This window comes from Oncorhynchus nerka, linkage group LG2 (assembly GCF_034236695.1).
Source record: "Oncorhynchus nerka isolate Pitt River linkage group LG2, Oner_Uvic_2.0, whole genome shotgun sequence".
Classification (NCBI taxonomy): Eukaryota; Metazoa; Chordata; class Actinopteri; order Salmoniformes; family Salmonidae; genus Oncorhynchus; species Oncorhynchus nerka.
Window position 1 is genome coordinate 82,285,546 of NC_088397.1, and position 13,839 is coordinate 82,299,384.

The window sequence follows — 13,839 nt, forward strand, 5'->3', positions numbered from 1 at the left end:
ACGTTCAAGAGTTTTGGAGAGAAAAGAAAGAAGGGATACTGGTCTGTAGTTGTTGACATCGGAGGGATCGAGTGTAGGTTTTTCAGAAGGGGTGCAACTCTCGCTCTCTTGAAGACGGAAGGGACGTAGCCAGCGGTCAGGGATGAGTTGATGAGCGAGGTGAGGTAAGGGAGAAGGTCTCCGGAAATGGTCTGGAGAAGAGAGGAGGGGATAGGGTCAAGCGGGCAGGTTGTTGGGCGGCCGGCCGTCACAAGACGCGAGATTTCATCTGGAGAGAGAGGGAGAAAGAGGTCAGAGCACAGGGTAGGGCAGTGTGAGCAGAACCAGCGGTGTCGTTTGACTTAGCAAACGAGGATCGGATGTCGTCGACCTTCTTTTCAAAATGGTTGACGAAGTCATCTGCAGAGAGGGAGGAGGGGGAGGGGGAGGAGGATTCAGGAGGGAGGAGAAGGTGGCAAAGAGCTTCCTAGGGTTAGAGGCAGATGCTTGGAATTTAGAGTGGTAGAAAGTGGCTTTAGCAGCAGAGACAGAAGAGGAAAATGTAGAGAGGAGGGAGTGAAAGGATGCCAGGTCCGCAGGGAGGCGAGTTTTCCTCCATTTCCGCTCGGCTGCCCGGAGCCCTGTTCTGTGAGCTCGCAATGAGTCGTCGAGCCACAGAGCGGGAGGGGAGGGCCACGGAGCGGGAGGGGAGGACGAGCCACGGAGCGGGAGGGGAGGACGCTTCGTCATATCTCCTCGTCTCCCACCGTAGTCACAGTGAAGCCAAGCGCTACATACGCATCGTCATATCTCCTCGTCTCCCACCGTAGTCACAGTGAAGCCAAGCGCTACATAGGCTTCGTCATATTTCCTCGTCTTAGCTTTCGGGAGACTTACGTTTGTCTCATTATCTCCGTCTCTCTCCGCCTTTCTTTTCATCCCTGTTAAATATTTTTCCATGTTGTCTCTTAAGGGTTTGTTATCTGCACTTCATATATCCTGCTCTGTGCTGTGTGCTCTTGTTCGGTGCAAAAAAAAACTACTCCCTGCGGCAAAAAAAAGCATGTTCCCTGGGGTCACACACGCCCCCCCTGGCATCGCTCCGAGCCCCCTACGATTTGAGAAGGACTGACCTAGAGCAAGGAACAGTCCATTCTCTACAAATGTAAGTTATGACATAGAACACTGAACTACAAACCCCCCCCCCCTTCTTCTCGCAATTGTTCGTCTTACTTTTCGGCGTATGCTGATATGATCCCTGTCTGTTATTCCGACAGGTCAGCAAGATGACTGTGTACTGAGAGCTTGTGTACTACTTCAATATACAGGCATGAGCAAGGAGGTCACAAAATAAGGCAGCCATTTGTAACTCTCTGAAGAGGAAGTAATCTGATCATAGGTCTGTGTCTGTAAGGGTGACATTACCTAGAGTAAGGAACAGTCCATTCTCAATGCTAGAAATGTAAGGTATGACATAGAACACTGAACTACAAAACCCATGTCCCTCCCACATAGGGACAGCTTATAAAACAAAAGCTAGGAAAACAAAAGCCAGACCCTGCATGTGTCCTCATCTGACAGCACAGATGATACACTCAGCACATACAAGGACAAGTGATATGAACAATATCAATATCTATGGCCTCAGGTGAACTCTCCCATGTTCAGCATCCAGATACTTCATGGTAATCTAGGACTTAAACAAGCATACAATCCACAGTCAACAATGACTCACTCACTCCCCTCAAACCCTCCATTGTTTCATTGTTCACAGGGATAGAGAAAACATTATAGAGGAACAGCACAGAAACAGGTTTTCTTAGATATGCCATGTCAATGAAATCATGCAAACCAACTCACGAGTGAAGGGGCCTACTAGGTCTAGGAAAAATTAACTACTGAGCTTTCCTGTAAAAACACTGTATATATTATTTTTTATCGTTCAAACTGTTAGACACCCTTGAAAGGACTGGATAGGTGATTTCAAATTCAATATAGCCTATCAGAAAGTCAGGTGGAACTATTACCATATTCCATATACCAATCCTTTCACATCTAGCTATTGGTTTATTTAGAATTGAGCCATAGGGCCACGGTGGCCATTTGGGGGGGAGGAGGGCGAGGAGGGTGACGAGAGTGGGGTAAAAATAAAAAGGCAGGAGCTTTAAAAGCTTTGAGGGAGATTTGTTTCCAATAAGCCACCCACAGGATTAGAGCATGTTAATGTAATGCCTACAGCCCTATACAGACTGGACACACTGCTAACACAGAGAGAGAGAAACAGAGGGAGGAATAGAGAAACAGAGAGTGTGAGAGAGTGAACACACACAGAGCAGCTCAAAACATACATACATGCAGTACATACATCACAGGAGGCTGCCGAGGAGAACGGTTCATAGTAATGGCCGGAACAGAGCAAATGGAATGATATCAAACACCAGGAAACCATGTGTTTGATGTATTTGATACCATTCCACCGATTCCGCTCCAGTCATTAACACGAGCCCGTTCTCTTTTCCACATTTGGTTACATTACAGCATTATTCTAAAATGGGTAAAAATATATATATATCTATGTTACGTTCCCCAGTTTATGTATTGTAGTTTGTATATTTGCATGTGTTTATTTTAGGAAATGGCTTCCTGAAATCCCTCAAGCAGCTGATTGGTCGACTCCATGGCTAATTGGAGAGCTGACTCCGCCCCCTCGTCAAGATGCAGCTGTCACCAATTACCCATTCAATCTGAAGCTATATAAAAGCCAGTGTTCTGTTCAGGTGAGAGATTTTCTGGGAGGTCATTGTAGAGATTTCGCTAGAGAGATTTTGATAGAGGTTGATTTTGCTGGGAGTTCATTGCTGAGAGTTGGTATGTTTTGTGAGTTTGTTGCTCAGATAGAGCTTATTTGATGTCCTTTGTTTCTTAGTTTGTTTGTGAAATTGTTTAATATTCTGTTTCATTTGTTCCCAGAGGGGAAGGGGAAGGCACCTAGGGAGTGCTTAGGCAAGAGGCCCGCGGGCATACATATACCCGTAGCATATTCGCTGTCTAGGCACACTAGGTAAGACCTGGGCGGACCACCCCCTGTATTTTGGTTAGGGCACCAGGTGGTGCTAAATTAGGTAAGTAGTGGGTAGGCAGGTAAGATAGGAGAGGGGGGGCTTTGAGAATTACTTTCTTTGCTTTGGTTCCGTCTAGCCCCTTTTCTCCATATTACCGTGTAAAGGAATAAAGTCCTTGTAAACGGTACCACATTCTGCTTGTTGTCATTTTTACTCGCACCTACAGTCCATACCTTTTTCGCTTCACAGAGAGTTTAGTTGTAGCAGGGTGTTGCGTTCCCTCTTCATAGAGGCGTGCGTAACAATCTACACACAATAGCACATAATGACAAAGCAAAAACAGGAAATTTCAGCAAAAAAAAAAGCTTATGTCACATTTACATAAGTTCTCATACCCTTTACTCAGTACTTTGTTGAAGCACCTTTGGCAGCGATTACAGTCTCTAGTCTTCTTGGGTATGACGCCAGAAGTTTGGCACCCCTGTATTTGAGGAGTTTCTCCTATTATTCTCTGCAGATCCTCTCAAACTCTGTCAGATTGGATGGGCGTAGCTGCACAGATATTTTCAGGTCTCTCCAGAGGTGTTCGATCTGATTGGATGGGGAGTGGATTGGGTGGATTGGATGGAGAGCGTCGCTGCACAGCTATTTTCAGGTCTCTGCAGAGCTGTTAGATCCGGTTCAAGTCCAGCCTGGGCAACTCAAGGATATTCAGAGACTTGTCATGAAGCCACTCCTGCGTTTTCTTGGCTATGTGCTTAGGGTCGTTGTCCTGTTGGAAGCTGAACCTTCATCCCAGTCTGAGGTCCTGAGCGCTCTGGAGCAGGTTTTCATCAAGGATCTCTCTGTACTTTGCTCTATTTATTTTTCCCTCAATCCTGACTAGTCTCCCAGTCCCTGCAGCTGAAAAACAACCCCACAGCATGATGCTGCCACCACCATGCTTCACCGTAGGGATGGTGCCAGGTTTCCTCCACAAAGGAAATGATCGTGGACTTCAGGAAACAGCAGAGGGAGCCCCCCTCTATCCACATCGAAAGGACAGCAGTGGAGAAGGTGTAAAGTTTTAAGATCCTCAGCGTACACATCACAGACAAACTGAAAATGTCCACCCACACAGACAGTGTGGTGAAGAAGGCGCAACAGTGCCTCTTCAACCTCTGGAGGCTGAAGAAATTTCACATGTCACCCAAAACCCTAACAAACTTTTACAGATGCACAATCTAGAGCATCCTGTCGGGCTGTATCACAGCCTGGTATGGCAACTGCACCGCCCTCAACCGCAAGGCTCTCCAGAAGGTAGTGAGGTCTGCACAACGCATCACCGGGGTGCAAACCTCCTGCCCTCTATGACACCTAAAGAACACAATGTTACAGGAAGGCCAAACCACTCGAGCCACTGCCTGTTCACACCGCTACCATCCAGAAGGCGAGGTCAGTACAGGTGCATCAAAGCTGGGACCGAGAGACTGAAAAACAGCTTATATATCAAGGCCATCAGACTGCTAAACAGCAATCACTAACTCAGAGAGGCTGCTGCCTACATTGAGACCAAATCACTGGCCACTTTAATAAATGGATCACTAGTCACTTTATACAATGCACACTAAATACATTACTCATATCGCATGTATATACTGTATTTTACACCATCTATTACACCTTGCCTATGCAGCTTGGCCATTGCTCATCCATATACTTACATGTACATATTCTCATTCACCCTTTAGATTTGTGAGTATGAGGTAGTTGTTGGGGAATTGTTAGATTACTTGTTAGATATTACTGCATAGTCGGAACTAGAAGCACCATCATTTTGCTACAGTCGCATGAACATTGCTAACTATGTGTATGTGACAAATACAATTTGATTTGATTTGATATCCACAGAGGAATTCTGGAGCTCTGTCAGTGTGACCATCGGTTTCTTGGTCAACTCCCCGACCAAGGCCCTTCTCCCCCGATTCCTCAGTTTGGCCAGGTGGCCAGCTCTAGGAAGATTTTTGGTGGTTCCAAACTTATTCCATAGAAGAATGATGAAGGCTACTGTTTTCTTGGGGACCTGCAGACATTTTTTGGTACCCTTCCCCAGATTTGTGAATCGACACAATCCTGTCTCAGAGCTATATGGAGAATGCCATCGACCTCATGGCTTGGTTTTTGCTCTGACATGCACTGTCATCTGTGCGACCTTATATAGACAGGTGTGTGCCTTTCCTTTCCAAATCATGTCCAAACAATTGAATTTACCACAATTGATGCACCTGAGCTCAATTTCAAGTCTCATAGCAAAGGGTCTGAATACTTATGTAAATAAGGCATTTTGGTGTTTATTTTCAGAAATTTGCAAACATTTCTAAAAAACGTTTTTCGCTTTGTCGTTATGGGGTATGGTGTGTAGATTGATGAGGGGAAAACATTATTTAATACATTTTAGAGTAAGGTTGTAACGTAACAACATTTTGAAAAAGGGGTCTGAATACTTTCCGAATGCACTGTACATACTTACATACATACAGAGGGTGGTGCGGTCAGCCCAACGCATCACAATGAGCACACTGCCTGTCTTTCAGGATATGTACAGCAATTGGTGTCAGAGGAAGGTCAAGAAGATCATCAAGGACCTCAGCACCTGTACACAGCCAATCTGTAAATAGCACATCCAACTACGTCATCCCCATATTATTACTTACCCTCTTGCTCTTTTGCACCCCAGTATCTCTACTTGCACATCATCATCTGCACATCTATCATTCCAGTGTTAATGCTAATTTGCAATTATTTCGCCTCTATGGCCTATTTGGTCTCAACTGGCCTACCTGGTTAAATAAAGATGTAAAAAAATATAAATAAAATGAACCAGTAACAATTCATGAACATGCATCTGTGGAACGGTCGTTAAGGCACTAACAGCTTACAGATGGTAGGCAACTAAGGTCACAGTTATGATAACTTAGGACACTAAAGAGGCCTTTCTACTGACTCAGAGTTCCTGCTCATCTGTGTGAACGTGCCTTAGGCATGCTGCAAGGAGGCATGAGGACTGCAGATGTGGCCAGAGCAATAAATTGCAATGTCCCTACTGTGAGATGCCTGAGACAGCGCTACAGGGAGACAGGACAGACAGCTGATCGTCATCGTAGTGGCAGACCACATGTAACAACACCTGCACAGGATCGGTACATCCAAGAAACACACCTGCGGGACGGGTACAGGATGGCAACAACAACTTCCTGAGTTACACCAGGAACAAACAATCCCTCCATCAGTGCTCAGACTGTCCGCAAAAAGCTGAGAGAGGCTGGACTGAGTGCTTATAGGCCTGTTGTAAGGCAGGTCCTCACCAGACATCACCGGCAACAATGTCGCCTATGGGCACAAACCCATCGTCGCAGGACCAGACAGGACTGGCAAAAAGTGCTCTTCACTGAAAAGTCGCAGTTTTGTCTCACCAGGGGTGATGGTCGGATTTGCGTTTATCGTCAAAGGAGGCCTGTACTCTGGAGCAGGATTGATTTGGAGGCGGAGGGTCCGTCATGGTCTGGGGCGGTGTGTCACAGCATCATTGGACTGAGCTTGTTGCCATTGCTGGCAATCTCAACGCTGTGCGTTACAGGGAAGTCATCCTCCTTCCTCATGTGGTACTCTTCCTGCAGGCTCATCCTGACATGACCCTCCAGTATGAGCAGCCATACTGCTCGTTCTGTGCATGATTTCCTGCAAGACAGGAATGTCAGTGTTCTGCCATGGCCAGTGAAGAGCCCGGATCTCAATCCCATTGAGCACGTCTGGGAATGGCTAGGGCCAGAAATGTCCGGGAACTTGCAGGTGTCTTGGTGGATGTCACGCCCTGGCCATAGAGAGGCTTTAATTCTCTACTTTGGTTAGGCCAGGGTGTGACTAGGGTGGGCATTCTATGTTATTTGTTCTATGTTTTCTGTATTGTTAGTTTCCTTACAGAACTGTTCGTTTTCCTCTTTGTTATTTTTTGTTCCAGTGTTCTGATTTTAATAAATATCATGAACACGCTGTACCTTGGTCCAGTCATTCACAGGAAGAGGATCGTTACAGGGGAAGAGTGGGGTAACATCTCACAGCAAGAACTGGCAAATCTGGTGCAGTCCATGAGGAGGAGATGCACTGCAGTACTTAATGCAGCTGGTGGCCACACCAGATACTGACTGTTACTTTTGATTTTTACCCCCCCTTTGTTCAGGGACACTTTATTCCATTTCTGTTCCATTTCAACAACCAACATCTCTACACATACTTCTGGAACACTCAGAGTAGGTAAAAGCAAGTAAAATACCAAACTTTATTCAATGCTGATGTTCAAAAGTTTCCCATGTGAATCCCAATGAAAAAACAGCCAAAGCTCTGCTACCTCTAATGCAGCTGGGCTTGCTACACCCCAGTAAAGAACATGCACAACTCAAACGACATCACATTAGAACAAGGAGAACGTACACCAGGTAGACATTTGCAATACAACATGTTTTATTATGGAGAGGATGTATCATGGCAGCCAATGGGGGCCTGTAACGTTACAGTTTAGGAGTTTACCAAATCAGTCACTGGCTTCATAATAAGTGCATCTACGATGTTGTCCCCATAGTGACCGTACGTACAAATCCCAACCAGAAGCATTGGATTACAGGCAACATCCACACTGAGCAAAAGGCTAGAGCTAACGCTTTCAAGGAGCGGGACATCAATTCAGGGGCTAAAAACATATCCCGCTACAACATCTGATGAGCCATCAAGCAGGCAAAGCGTCAATACAGGACAAAGATCGAATCCTACTGCAACGGCACTGAAGCTCGTCGGATGTGTCAGGGCTTGCAAACTATCATGAATTACAAAGGGAAACCCAGCCATGAGCTGCCCAATGACGTGAGCCTGCCAGACTTGCTAAATGCCTTCTATGCTCAGTTCGAGGCAAGCAACTCTGAACCATCCATGAGAGCACCAGCTTTTCCAGATGACTGTGTGATCATGCTCTCCGTAGCTGATGTAAGACCTTTAAACAGGTTAACATTCACAAGGCTGCAGGGCCAGACGGATTACCAGGACGTGTACTCAGAGTATGCACTGACCAGCTGGCAAGTGTCTTCACTGAAATGTTCAACCTCTCCCTCACCCAGTCTGTAATACCTACATGTTTCAAGCAGACCATCATAGACCCTGTGCCCAAGAATGCCAAGTTAACCTGTTTAAATGACAGGTTACCCCATAGCACACACATCTGCAGCCATGAAATGCCTTGAAACGCTGGTCATGGCTCACATCAACACCACATCCCAGACACCTGGTCCGACTCAAATTCACATACCACCCCATCAGATACACAGATTATGTAATCTCTATTGCGCTCTACACTGCCCTCCCCCACCTGGACAAGAGGAACACCTATGTGAGAATGCTCTTCAACACCATAGGTCTCTCCTAGTTCATCACTAAGCTAAGGACCCTGGGACTGAACACCTCCCTCTGCAACTGGATCCTGGACTTCCTGACGGGCCGCCCCCAGGTGGAGAGGGTAGGCAACAACACATCTGCCACGCTGACCCTCAACACGGGGCCCATCAGGGGTGCGTGCTTAGTCCCCTCCTCTACTCCCTATTCACCCACGACTGCATGGCCAGGCACGACACCAAAACCACTGTCTCACCGACAACGATGAGACAGTCTATTGGGAGGAGGTCAGAGACCTGGCAGTGTGGTGTCAGGGCAGGAGGAGTGGCGGAGGAGATTTATGACGAGTTTTACGGTCTCCTAACCAATTGTGCCATTATGTGTTTTTTTTTGCGATATTTGTAAATTATTTTGTACATAATGTTTCTGCAACCGTATCTTACGGCAGAAAATAGCTTCTGGATATCAGGACAGCGATCAGTTGTGCGTACCGCCCAGTACATCACTGGGGCAAAGCTGTCTGCCATCCAGGACCTCTTCACCAGGCATTGTCAGAGGAAGGCCCTAAAAATTGTCAAAGACCCCAGCACCCCAGTCATTAACTGTTCTCTCTACTACCACATTGCAAGCGGTACCGGAGTGCCAAGTCTAGGACAAAAAGGCTTCTCAACAGTTTTTACCCCCAAGCCATAAGACTGCTAAATAGTTAGTTAAATAGTCTGGGTAGCTAATTGGTTAATTATCTGCATTGACCCTTTTTGCACGGACTTTTTTGACTTATCACATACGCTACTGCTACTGTTTATCATCTATCCTGTTGTCTAGTCACTTTATTCCTAGTTATATGTACATATCTACCTCAATTACCTCGTACCCCTGTACATCGACTCGGTACGTGTACACCGTGTATAAAGGCAAGTTATAGTTACTCATTGTGTATTTATTATTCATGTGTTTTACTGATTACTCTCATTTTCTCTCTACATTGTTGGGAAGGTCCCATAAGTAAGCATTTCACTGTTAGCCTACACTTGTTGTTTACCAAGCATGTGATGATTAAAATCTTATTTGATTTGATTTAACATGGAAAAGCCAGATGCACTGAGATAGTTGGTGAGTGACTTTATGCGCCGTGGATGAGAAAAGCATCCGTGTATAACGTATGGAGTATGGACATGGTTACACAAAGCTGTGGAGTGGTACAAATGACTGGCAGTGTGGGTCTATACCCTGCAAGGCATTGCTATAAGCTACTGTAAACATAGCATAGCTCTGTATTGTCTAATGGGTTCATTACATACAGTATAATTAAGCAATAAGGCACGAGGAGGTGTGGTACATGGCCAATATACCACGGCTAAGTGCTGTTCTTACACAAGACGCAACACGGTGTGCCTGGATACAGCCCTTAGCCGTGGTATATTGGGCATATATCACAAACCCCCGAGGTGCCTTATTGCTATTATACTGTTGTCATGACATTGGCCCGTGGGGAATGTTTCTCCCCTCTCTCTCTCTTGACTCTACTGAAGGACTCTTGAATAGCCTTTGTTAAACATAGAGAGTCTGGGAACATCAAACAAGTGAGGGGGAAGGAGCCATATTTCTGTAATAGGACCAGTTGAAAATATGCGTTGGTACTTAATGAATATGATGTCAGTACAGTTGTCATCTGAGACATTATGACTGATGACAGGACCACATAAACTATATCTGGCAAAGTCCGATTCACAGATCAGATTCACATGGAATTGTTCTGCAATTTAAATGTTTGAATATGAAACTATTTGTGAAAAGATTAAATGTAATTTTAGCTTCCAAATGAGAGAATTGGGTTTTCATAAGGTTAGAGCTCTGCTCAATCAGTGGCCCACCCTTGTGAGGAGACATGGGTTATAAACTATGAAACACACCCTTCTCTCTCACCACTATATAAGTCCTTGACGAAAATGTAACCTTCTGTTCCGAGTACGTGAGGCCTGCAGCCTCTGCGTTAAAAGGGCAAATAACTTTCTGTTCCGATTCGTTAAAAATGACTAACATGTCAACTACAGAACTAAGCCAACCTCAGCGTGAGCTTTGGTTGTGAATGGTATGAACTTTGAACTCTTATTCACTAAAGAAGTGAGACATCCTAGCCATTGAGTTAGCAGCGGCCGCTGTAAACGTGGGCTAGGAAAGGATGGACGACATACCCAGTCTAACACACAATGACGATACTACAACGTATCCAATTTACCACCAGAGACATTCTTCCGAGGACAGGAAGATCTCTGTTGGCCAACACGGCCAGCATCTACGTCCAACCTACCGAAGCGCAGCTCAGAGTAAATACTTATTGCATTTTCCTTTTCCAAATGGGAGGTAATTTAGAATGCATAAGATACTGTATTTACGATAGCATGGCTTCTCCCTTTGTTCCTCAGTCTTCCCGCTCTTTCACTCAAACCCAACCTCCTTTCCTTTGTGTAACCAGAAATTATGTCAGCTCCATCCACCAGGGACATTTTAAAAACAAATAATTAAACACAATTTTGTATTGCTGATTCAACTTGTTAGCCAGGGTTCGTGAAGATAACCAATAATTTACAACTTTCAGATGAGACTGAAATAAGGTGACGATTAATATTGACTGCTATTGATGTAAAATATTACTAGGTCTTTAAGAGTTTATTCGGAAGATAACAGCTCTATAAACACTCTTTCGTGGTGCCCCGACTTTCTAGTTAATTACATTTATATGATTAGCTCAATCATGTAATATTAATTACAGAGAAAGGATTTTATATGATATGCTATTCTATCACTTAATCCGGCATAGCCAAAGACACGACACTGGTTACCAACATAATTAGAGCAGTAAAAATAAATGTTTTGCCATACCCATGGTATACGGTCTGATATACCACGGTTGTCAGCCAATCAGCAGTCAGGGGGAATATCCCCTGAGCAAATGTTATGCTAGCCCCTTCATACTCGTCTATCAATTGTATGATTCCAGCTGAAATCATAGTTTCTATCTGCATCTTGGTCAAGATTGAGTTATTGACATTGCCTTGTTCTGTTCAATGTTCACTACTTATACGTACAGTAGTCTAAATACCCCAATTCAGGTTAAGTTCAAAAGAATTGAAGATATAAAATTGCTGACACCATTCAAACCAATGAGGTTTCAGAACCTTAAAGCCAGTTATCTCTGAATGATCTTTTTGCAGACAGAACTTTATAGTCCCAAGCTCTTGTAATGGGTTTACTTTGACTAAACAGTACGCCACAGTCATAGGGGAAAATCTCCCTTGCAACGTTCCCATGATAAATAACGCACGCAGATTGCCAACCTGGTATCAGTTTATATGCATCATGTTGTGAAGCTTTTGCAAAAAAGATATGCAGGGGGTGTACAGTAGATACACTGGTACACAGTAGCCTCTGATAGATCAAATCAAAACAGAGTAATAGCATCAACAATTCATCAACTAGATAAAATGCAATGCAATAAGCCGAGCTCTCCGAGAAAACAATATAGAAGTGAGTAAAAGTGAGTGGGCTGATTGAAGCAAATGTAATAAGCCTTGGGGGAAACTAGAGAATCTCTCGTGCTTGGATATGAAATATTTCTCAAACAGTATCATCATGGGATAAATCAGCTATTTGTTTACTAGCACTCCTTCTGATAATCTGTTATGGGATTTTTTTATCAATAATGACTAAATGAAGTATACTGTTTGTTCATTAGGAAGGGGTTATATAGCATGGACCTAGGAAGAAAGGAATGTATGTGGAGATAGGAGAGGACAGGGAGAGCTCCTCCAGAGTTATGGTGTCTGGGGGAGACTGGAACGGTCAGCTGAGGGGTTATAAACTGTGGTTAGACTCATGAGAAAATCCATGTTGGTGTGTATGTATGTGCGTAGTTTAGGATGGTATAAGAAGACATTTATTTGTGAAAACTCTCGCAAATAAATTGGGATCTGATCAATTGTGAGCTGGGAATTCTGTCTGTTTTATTTAAGACCAGAACTTTACAACCTCTGGGTATCAGACAGATAAATAATTAGAATTTCTGGTCACTGATGAAATAATTACTTGACATAATCCAAGGGCTACATGTTTTGCTGACATAGAGCCAGCCTTACAACAGTCTATAGACAGTATGTTTACAGCACAGCTATCATCAATTGCAACATACCTGAAATTGTAAGTGTAACCACATTTCTCAATGGGCTTGCTTGATGGACAGCGGGAAAGTGTGTCGGACATTTCTGTAATGAAATCATAAATCATCATAGCTGGGCAGAAGCTTCTATTCTTGGTGACACACGAGAGAGAACACACGGCCTAAAGTACATGGCATTGTCATTAGTATGCATAGATATTTACAGTACATCTATTTACTTCCATTTGCAATTCATATGAAATGGTAAGCTCTCCCTAATAACTCTGCTGCCTTTTATTTGTAGGAACACCCTAATGTAAAAATCTACAACATTCAAAAATATGGCCTGGAAGGTTAGGGGGAAAGACTGATTTGACAAACAGAAACACTGGTTCGAATCCCTGGAGGGCGGGGAACTCAAGCCTTGTTCGGAATAAGTGAGGCACTGATCCTCTTCCCAACACCTTGCCATGTAAAGAGCAATTAGAGAAATAAATGAATGGGTTTGTTCCTCCTTAGCATGTTTATTTACATGTTTATTACCCCTTAAAATGATGACGGATGTCTGCAACGGTTGTTCCAGAGGCCATAGGCCATGTGCTAATTTCAGGGCTGGTCTCCCAAGGGTGTTTTAACTCAAGGAGGAATATGATTGGCCTTGAGCTCTGAAACATCACCATGTTGTTATAGAGTGACAGGCTCCTCTAAATGAACCCTATAAGATTTGAATTCAGAGGTCAGAGTTGCTGTGCGTGTGTGTGAGTTTAGGAAGCATTATGGGAACAACCATTTATATGTAAAAGGGGATGTTTGTGGATTGCAGAATGCATACACAGAGCATGCACGTTGTATTCCTTGTTATCACATGGGTCTTCTTTGAAAACAACAGCTCTAAGTATGTGTACCTTCTGCTCTCTCTTATGTTTCATTCTATAAGCTTTTATCAAATGGGTCACTGTTTCATGACCATGTATGTTCCGGGACCCCAACAGAGCGAGAAATCACAGCTGCAGCAAAATATGGTCTGAAGTGTGATAACCAAGTAGCCACTATCACTCTCCTGGGATATTTAAGACCCACCGTTAAACAGCTTAACTAGTTAGAGTCATGCTTCTAGCAGAGTGCAAATATACACATTCCTGTGTTTGTACAAAACCAAAGTGGATTTATTTATTTTCCAATCACCCTAATTTGATTCCTTCCATCCAATTGGTAGAGGAGAGAGGA

The 13,839-nt window shown here is 44.1% G+C and overlaps 1 protein-coding gene across 3 annotated transcripts in view; it reads right to left on the reverse strand.

Annotated features, from left to right (window-relative positions):
- Positions 1 to 13,839, reverse strand: part of LOC115143478 (disks large-associated protein 4-like) — a 211,604-nt gene that overhangs the window by 153,230 nt on the left and 44,535 nt on the right. The gene's annotated exons all lie outside the window — the stretch shown is intronic.